The sequence below is a fragment of the Macrobrachium nipponense genome, chromosome 10 (assembly GCF_015104395.2).
Source record: "Macrobrachium nipponense isolate FS-2020 chromosome 10, ASM1510439v2, whole genome shotgun sequence".
NCBI lineage: Eukaryota > Metazoa > Arthropoda > Malacostraca > Decapoda > Palaemonidae > Macrobrachium > Macrobrachium nipponense.
The window spans coordinates 37,430,052-37,440,051 of NC_087204.1; positions in this window are offsets into that span (position 1 = coordinate 37,430,052).

Sequence of the window (10,000 nt, forward strand, 5' to 3'; positions counted from 1 at the left end):
CGGGAAGCAAACGGAGATCTCTCTCTTTTTACGTTATATATATATTCTTTTACAACATGCAATGCGAATTCTGAACACACATTTAAAACATCCTATTCTAAGCTATCTAGGAATCTGAAAAATGTTGCACAATCTTACATGACATTTCAAAGAGGGGAAACATGCATTTTGAAATATCAATATATAATATATATATATATATATATATATATATATATATATATATATATATATATATATATATATATATAAATCTTAGTTAAGTTCTTTGCCATATCAGAAAGGAAATGAAGCAATAGAAGAGTAATTTGTTGCGGTTGACTATTGCCACCTCCTTTATGATTGGCAGACCTGAATCTTAATTTGGGAAGGTACAGATGCGTTAAAATTGTATAATCTTTATAATCTTTGAAAAAATGCCACAGCAAAAAAAAGTCACTTGATGTATATTTATGAATGATTCTAGAATACTTATGTTACATACAGGCAATATAGAAGTAGCACTGCATTGGAGGGCTTACAAGTATTAAGACCCAAAATGTTATTCTGATGATGATGGAACTGAGACAAGGACCCAATAAAGCGAAGCGGAGGCAAACTGTGCTTAAGGAAATGGTGTAAAGAAATTTTCTGACAAACGGTAGATGACCTACTGAAGAGCTGACTTAAAATATGCAAAATATATGTTCACTTCTTATGATATCTTTTGAGTAACAGACAGACTACAGTACACAATCAGCGTTTCAAAAGAGATTAAGATATACTTCCGTTTTATATTGCTAACTGACGTAAAGTTTAAGATGCTGGTCGAAATTTCGTTGCTGGCCAAAATTCAGGAAGGTAAAATTTCCTTGCATAATAACTACGTGTCTGACAATGAAAGCTGCACCTTTGTGAAGTGAAATATGTTGAAGGAAAATGACGCTCTCTTTCACTGCAGAGGCATTTCTGTATAGATATGGAGAGCATTTGCCGCCAACCTGGAGCCAGTCTCAGAAAAAGCGCACAAGAATATACATGGGGAATCAATTGCCCATATGTAAAAAAATCCCAAACATATATACAAGTAAATATCGACAAACATTTTTGCTATCGCCCATTTTCCTAACTTATTGTTTATAATTACTTTCTTTTTCCTGTTATTCTTATGTCATATCGCATTTTTGTACCGTTTACCATAGCGTTTCATATAAACTGTCCGACAATCTTCCCATCACGGCCAATCGATAAGGAAGGAGGTAAAAGTGACTTTCAGCTCCCTTATTCTGTAACAAATTATTTTTATAGTCATAAAACCACGATGGATTACAACGACGGCGGAAGAAGTTGGGGCGTCTTTTTCTCTGAGAAGTTTATGGGCAGTAACATCTCGACATTTCTCGGATGTTTTTCGCGTTGCTTCCTTATAGAAACTTTCCTTTTCCTGATGAGACATGATATCGCACCGTCTTCGTAAGTTAAGAGACAAAAGGGAGGAGACGAAATAGCGACTGCGAGAAAGGAAAACCGCCAGACAAAATGCTGAACGAGACAGTTGCAATCAGGCGTAGGGCAAAGGAAAATGTTGACCGAAATAAGCGGCTCGTCCTTTGCACACAGTTGTTGTGATACTCGTTGTCTCTGTCTAAATAGATGGTTAAAATGATAGGATTGGTTCTTGTAGCACTATCCTATTCAAACGTTTGGAGACTATATTTACATAAATTAACATCAATGTATATTTTCCCGAGACGAGAAATTACTGTATCATACCATTTTAACTACAATATATGTTTGCCCTAACTTTACCGATGACTCGACAATCTTCATCTTATTATCATATAAATCATTCATTGTAGTACAGAGCCTTTCATGTTAAACACCGATATGCTATTACGAGAAATTTGGAGAAAATGATCTGCATATCCCTTAATACATCTAGCAGATTTATATCCAAACCAAAAATGTGGAACTGGGACTGTGATATGATATGGACTGCTAAGTGTGAAAGGGTGAAGAGTTCTACGTTTACCAGAAATTGCAAACTCTCTCTCGAGCCAGTTTATTTCATATGACTTCATATTAGAAAGAACATACACAATATCAGGGTTATTGGATATAACTTCACTACAAAAAACAAAAAGGTCCACCTGGATTTGTCCTGGACATTTGGTTGTTTTATCAATTCAGCACATACAGGAAATTTATCAGCCTCCAGTCAATCACTTTCAGATTCTAGGATAATTAACAAGAGATCCTTGCAAGCCCCTATAAACCCTGTTCTTTACAACAAATGGAAATACAATTTGTACCTCAAACAATAAGACTGAATTCATATTCAAAATCAGAATTCTATTCTCGCACATACGAACGTTAACCCATGCTTAGAAGGTAAGTTGTCAGCGCAATTTGAAACCGGGATCAAATCAATTCACAGTTCATTCGTGGGCTTTGAATTTCTTATTGCTTGAAAAATTACTGCAGTAAACTAGGCCAATTTTTAAAATAAAATAGACCTCCTTATTTAAAAACAAAATTAAATGTGCAAACGGGTCTCCGTCATAAATGATTGATATTAGTGTCTAATCCATAGTTTTTGAGGTCGCTGGGATAAACAGACACTCCCGATGCCCTTCAAGTCCAAGTTCAGCCCCAGTTGGGATGTGGTGTGAGAATTGGTGAAATATAAAATTTAAAAAATGCTGGGCAATGTAACTGACGCAACTATCTTATCATAAGAGAGAGAGAGAGAGAGAGAGAGAGAGAGAGAGAGAGACAGAGATAGAGAGAGAGAGACAGAGAGAGAGTTTATAGTTTTTCATTCAGTTTTTCCCAGGCAGTGCCAGGTTGGTTAGCTAGTATATGTATATGTATATATATATATATATATATATATATATATATATATATATATAAATATATATAACTATTGTTATAATATTTTGAGGCATATTTGACCCGTGACCTATCCTACATCCTCTCTCTTTCTAATGAACAATATACCTTTTGATTGCGGCAGGTAAACAGTTACAGCTTTATAATTCCATATATAGACAGATAAATGAACTCGAACCATATATAGAGGTACCTAGCATGTTGAAATCCCTTCAATAGAAGAATGAGTGTGACAACAGTCTCAACTTATAAACTTGTAATACTTTATTTTTTTCCACGCAAAGGTGAATGCCTACAGAACTCAAATTATAGTTACAAATTCATTAGAGTATGACACTCAAAAACTTACTACTTTAGTAACAATTAGTTTGGTGTCCGTTTTTATTTACAATTTATATCCTTGCTAAGCATCACAAATAACCATAACCGAAAACTAGTTTTTTTTTTCTAATCCGCAACTGTTCTTTTCTATACAGAAGAGAGAGAGAGAGAGAGAGAGAGAGAGAGAGAGAGAGAGAGAGAGAGAGAGAGAGAAATGAAATCAGGGAAAGCCTTCCAAAATTACATACAGTACCGATTGTCTTGGAGGAAACATTACTTACTCTCCTCAGCCATGCACATAAACACCGATTCTATTAACTCTGGCATATATCTTGAGCTATGGGTATTGAGGCTAACGCGAAGAAATGTTTTTATTTATTGTCCTGCGTATTAGAACTTGATGTTGCTGTTCTCATTGTTTTAGACTTGTGCAACAATTTTCCAAATCTACTGGCAGAGGTTATAATATCTTAATAATATAAAAGTTTCAATTCACGGGTATTCAGAAGTTAAAAACTGTAACTGCCATCTCGGCTTGCGTGATAGCGATGGAAGTAGACTTCATATTCCTGTTTTCTCTATTTTTCTTATATATTTATTCATTTTTTTGTATTAACTGTACGTTATGATTCGTTACATTTATTCATTCAATAATTTTGCAATAAACCTCGCTGATCGGGCGCCTTTCTCTTTAGTACTTTGAGTACCTTTAATTCATCAGGGTTTCTCCCAATTCCTTTTTTGTTTATCTTGGAAACTTAATTATAAAAAAGCAAGTAATTATTTATATGGACTGATGAATGTTTCCCCTCAAGAAATACGTCACGGGTACCGGTTCCGATGATTACAAGTTGATGAGATCCTTTTCTTCTTGGCATCCCTTTCCCCTCTGATGTGATCTGCTCCAAAAGGATTATATGAGCAATTTCCTCTTTCTACAAAAATAAATAAAACACCTAGATTATTCAATTTAGGCAGTAAGTGAATTTCCTACAGTAATGACAGTTAAGTCTTAGGACGAATCCATAGTGGATTTTTTTATGAGTCAAGAAAATTGTAGCTTGAAAATAGTTATATTAAAGGTATGGATGTTTTGTGAAAAGTAATTTTTTTGTTATACTATGATCAGACATAGGATTAAAGAGGCTACTTAATAAATTTTCTCAGATAATTTCTCTTTTCTTTAGACTATTCCCGCTGCAAAAATCTAATCCCAGTTATTGAATTTAATCATGACAACAGTTGTACTTCAGTCTAATTTGTATTATTAAAAGCAGGAAACAATATTTAAAAACATGTTACAAGAGCATCAATACTTATTGTTTTTATTTATTTATTTATTTATTAATTGTCTTTTGATGTATCCGTTTGCAAAGGGAAATAGCAAGGACCGTATGCGGAGAATACTTCAATATTCAATTTTCTTAAAAGTTCCAAAAGGGTCCTGTGAACTTCAAGCGGTAGGCCCTAAACGTAGTTAGGACCCTGTATATCTTCTGCATAAAATATGAATTTTCGTCTGCATACTCTAACTGTTGTACCCAGATCGTAGACTAGTTACTATGATGTAAATACCCCCCCCCCGACCCCTCTCTCTCTCTCTCTCTCTCTCTCTCTCTCTCTCTCTCTCTGAAAAGTGGGAGGGGGGAAATGAAAGTGAAGAGGTAAGTACAAAGAGAGGCTTGCTTTCAACCATGAACAAAGAACATTCACTAAAGGACTGGGATGAAAGCGGTGGTAGTTACTTAGAATTGCAAGGAAACTCTTCCTAAAGGCTTCCACTGACGAAGAGACAAAAATCTGTCATTCGGAGAATCTCCTGCAGAAACAACATTTTCATACTGGGGTTAAAAACATTTTAAGTTACTCTCAGCTGCCATGCCACATTAGTTGCCATTGCATGATATATATAATATATATATATATATATATATATATCTATATATATATATATATATATATTATATATGTATGTATATATATATATATATATATATATATATGATAGATAGATGATAGATAGATATATTCATATATACATATATATATCGTCTATCGACCTTATTAATCCCACTGTACAGCAGGGTCGGCCTCTAGAGTCTATTTTCTCTGTCTATACCCATATCCCTCCTTACCACATCTATCCATCCGATCCGCTGACACTCCCACAATCTCCATCACTGGCATATTCTTATCTCTCTTGATTGGTTCCACCTCCTCTCTTCTTATTACATGGCCATGATATCTCAGATGAGCTTCCCTAGCCTTTTCCTTTATATTACCTATACACATTTGTCTTATATCATGATTCTCCTTCCTTTCCATAGTGGTATTCAAGCAATCCATCCAACAGGCCTTCCTCTTTCCTGTTAAGTGCCCAAGTTTCTGGCCCATATAACAGTACAGGACTGGTAACACTCTTATAAATCTTCATTTTGAGCTTTAATTGCGTTATCTTATCTAAATCAACTCCAGTCCCTTTTCACCATGCTTCTTTCATTCTCTTTCTCACTGCTTTCTCAGTACCTCCCTCCTCTGTTATTATTGATCCCAAGTAGTTAAACTTGAAGGTGAGCTTTGGCTGCGGTCAGGGGAATCTGAAAGGGACTCTAGTAAACTTTGGGCTCTCTTACTGACACTGGTAGTATGGCCAAACTTGGAAAAGAGAGGTGGGCCGTACTGGGATCTCCTGAAGGGAGATATGGTGTGCAGGGCCAGGCACAGAAATTAAATTTGGAAATGGCTCAACGATCGGGACGGACAGAGCATGGCACTGCTCAGGTAGGGCAAGTGGTACTTGCAGTGGTTCTGAGGCAGGTCTGTGAAGAATATTTGTGCCTGATAGAGGCTGTGAGGAATTAAGACCCGTGGGTTGTCTTGAGTTAGGTGGGGAGAGAGAACCCAGTCCCAGGAGGAGGTCATGGCCTCTAGGATGGGTAATTGGCAACTGGAAATGTGCAGAGCTTGGTTCTGTAGGGCCTGGTGACCCTCATACTAACTGTTAGAAGAATCAATTTTACATGGTAAGTGGTTGATACTCTGTATGTTGATAAGCTTGCTTGCTTCTCAATTTTAGCCCCATAAGGGATCTTATCTTCCAGCATCAGGGAGATTTACATCCCAGTATCTTCAAATGCCTTGACCTGGTGTGCTGGTTAGCTACCTTGTGGAGGCACCACAAATGTAGGACCCTCGGCTGAAGGACCTAATATGGATGATTTGTAACTGACAGTGCAATGGCGGTTCTAGTTTCTTTGTTAGGGCAATTATTCCATTTGGTGGAATGCCCATAGATCTTGCAGGTAGAGTAATATAAATTGGTGAAATCCTTTTTAGGTGTCGGGTTAGGTTGATGATTTGTTTAGACTGATCAGAGGGAGTCGTTGCTGTGGCTCCCCTTTTAGAATTAACCTAGGATTCCAAGCTCCCCCTTCTTTTGGTAGTGCTCAGCGAGTGTCACATAGGTAGGTGGCTAGAGATCTTGGAGCATAATAAAAGAAATCCTCCAATGTATGCGCTTTAGCAGCTCCTTGAAGGATGCGATGTCGAGGGCTTCCAGCCAATGCTTTACAGCTTGAGTATTATGATAGGCACAAACTGTCCAAGCTTGACCTGCTGCCTATGGTTGGCTGTGTTTAGTAGTGATTTATACGCTTTGATGAATGTCCTCCTGACTTCTCTGAGGTCATCCTGACCACTACTGTCTAAGCCAATAAGGAGCAGCCCAAAGCAACAGGCCCTTTCTATTCCCATGTGTTTTCCAAGGAGCCGGAGATCTCTGCTTCATATATATATATATATATATATATATATATATATATATATATATATATTATATATATATATGTGTGTGTGTGTGTGTGTGGTGTGTGTGTGTGTGTATTTATATATATATATATATATATATATATATATATATATATATATATATATATATATATACATATATATATATATATGGTCACGTAGGTGTAAATAATTTCGTGCGTACTTTGAAAACAGCCGTGGTCGAGTTTAATATATTTATTCCTTTTTATTTTTAAGTATTTACGTATGTTGTTCGTGGTGTATATTACGTTAAATATTTTGAATGTGTTGTTGCCCTTGCTCGAATACATAGCTCGCCCATGAACGGCCTCGTGCAGGGATTATGCTTTCGTTGTTCGCGTCTACACTATCATTTTCCAGGTAACCGCCGTTACCACACTCCAAAACCACAGATGCCACTGATAGTGTAGACGGGCCTTTAGGTACAGGAATATTCTACTGGTTGTTTTCTAAAACATATGCCTGTACTCTCTCATTGATTTAAAATCATAAATATTTTAGCGCAATTTTGTCTAGTATTATACAGTTTACCATTGTAGTTTCACAGATACATGCATAAATAATATGCATTTGATTAAGGTAAGATATAAGTTATAAGGTATACAACTAAACCAACTAGTAAATAAGATCATTTATAAAAAAAATATTATTCTTAACGTAAAAGAAAATTATTTTGAGATAGCTTCCAAAATGTATCATAGGACCTTTCATCGGCGCGATGCCCTTGACGTAAAGTGTGATAGATATGACACCTACACGACCTGATTCCAATCTTTCCTGGATATTTCATCATTCCTGTCATCTTTTTAATGGCTGGAAATTTACGATGGAAGAATCCATTGTTAATATGTATATTCTGGAACAGTAAACTCTTCTGTTTAAATTCTAAAATTGTATACTTTTCTGTATAGATATGTTTATCTTTATACTCCATAGGCATTAAATATACCAGGGACATTAAATTTTGCGTGAAAGAAATGATATAACCATGAATAATCTCTGTACCATCGATCAGAAAATTTGTATATCGTTTAAAAAACTAGCGCTAGCCGTATATTTCATTAAAAAGTTATATGAATCGTATCTATGTCATTAAAATATTAAGTGAAACAATTAAGTTATACGAATAGTATCTAAGTCAATAAAATAATAAGTGAAACAATCATTAACATATAAGAATTTCTGCCTGAGAACAATATGAGATAAATAGTTCTTACTGTGATATTTAGCAGTAACTCCGTATTTAAATTAATAATAATAATAATAATAATAATAATAATAATAATAATAATAATAATAATAATAATAATAATAATAATAATAATAATAATGACACTGAGGGACATTAGAAATATATAACTGGTTATTATGTGCACGTACTGTAATATGTATAATAAATATATTACAAGGCCACCACACAATGTCTTTCGCTTTACCTTACAGAGCAAAGCCACACAATTCACTTTGTTTCCATTAATCTGTGTCCCAGGTGGGTCCGACCTCATTTATGAAGTACAAATAGAATCATTTCAAAATCCGACCCTAGTTATTTCATGCGTCATTACCTCAGCAAATCCTTTCATTTCATGCATCTAGCATTCGCCATCTTTATTTTGAGAAGTTTCCGCATTCCCAGATGGTATGATTACGACTCGCGTTTATAAGCCATTTTGGCGGATATGACTTAAGTAATGGGTAATTGCATCCTTAAGTTTGGCTTCGTTAATTATCCACATCAACTCCCTACTAATTTCGTAGTTTGTGATCTTCTCTTTTATATTTTTTAGGATTCATCGTCATCTTTTATTACCTCTGGTGAGGCAGTTACTTTTCCTTTCTTTAGTTTATCCATCTTTCTATTTATCTATTTATTCTTTTTATCGTAAGCTTCACGTTTATATATTTAGGACTCTTCGCCATTTTTTATTACCTCTTTTGAGGCAGTTACTTTTTTTTTTCTTTAGTTTATCCACCTTTCTACTTCATCCACTCTTATGGGTACGTGATTTTTATGAAGTTTGCTTTCTCTTAGACATGTAGATCTGCAATCTTTCTTTTTATACATATTTCCCTACCAGTATGTTCCTTTACTGATTTTCACTATTGTAAACACTTCTGGAAATATACAAATGTACAAATAATATATGTGTCATGTAGATAACGATTTCTGTACTAAAAGGCATCATAACTTTTGTTTTGTTAAGATGCAGGAGGCCTCCCATGAAATAACTGATTAAATCTTTTGTGAATCCACGGTTCAAACTGGATACATAATTGCTTTTTTATGGCTTGATCGGTATTTTGGTCAGGAATTATATACTATAAAAAATGAAGCACCCGCCCTGACTAAAAGTCCTTTCTGTTCGTGAATTTTAACCAGATTTACATAGAATTGCTTTATAATTACGTTGATCATACTAGGAGAGTATTATATTCTACGATTGGTCTTCTCAGTTTTCATTCAGTTTAGTTGAATCTTGAAGATTACTCAGCTTAATTAATTATCAGTTTCCCAAGGTCTAGGGAATAAACCTTCAGATATCATGATTGTCGCTTATAATTAACAATATACAAGATACACATGTCACATTTCATAAAGTCTTAAACAAACAATCAATCATTTCATAAAGTCCTTAAACAAACAATCAAATAATAATAATAATAATAATAATAATAATAATAATAATAATAATAATAATAATAATAATAATAATAATAATAATAATAATAAAGTATCACTCATTGGTGTCGCAGTACCATGGGACACCAGAGTTGAAGAGAAAGAAAAGGAAAAAATTGATAAATATCAAGACCTGAAAATAGAAATAAGAAGGATATGGGATATGCCAGTGGAAATTGTACCCATAATCATAGGAACACTAGGAACGATTCCAAGATCCGTGAAAAGGAATCTGAAAAAACTAGAAGCTGAAGTAGCTCCAGGACTCATGCAGAAGGTGTGATCCTTAAACGGCGC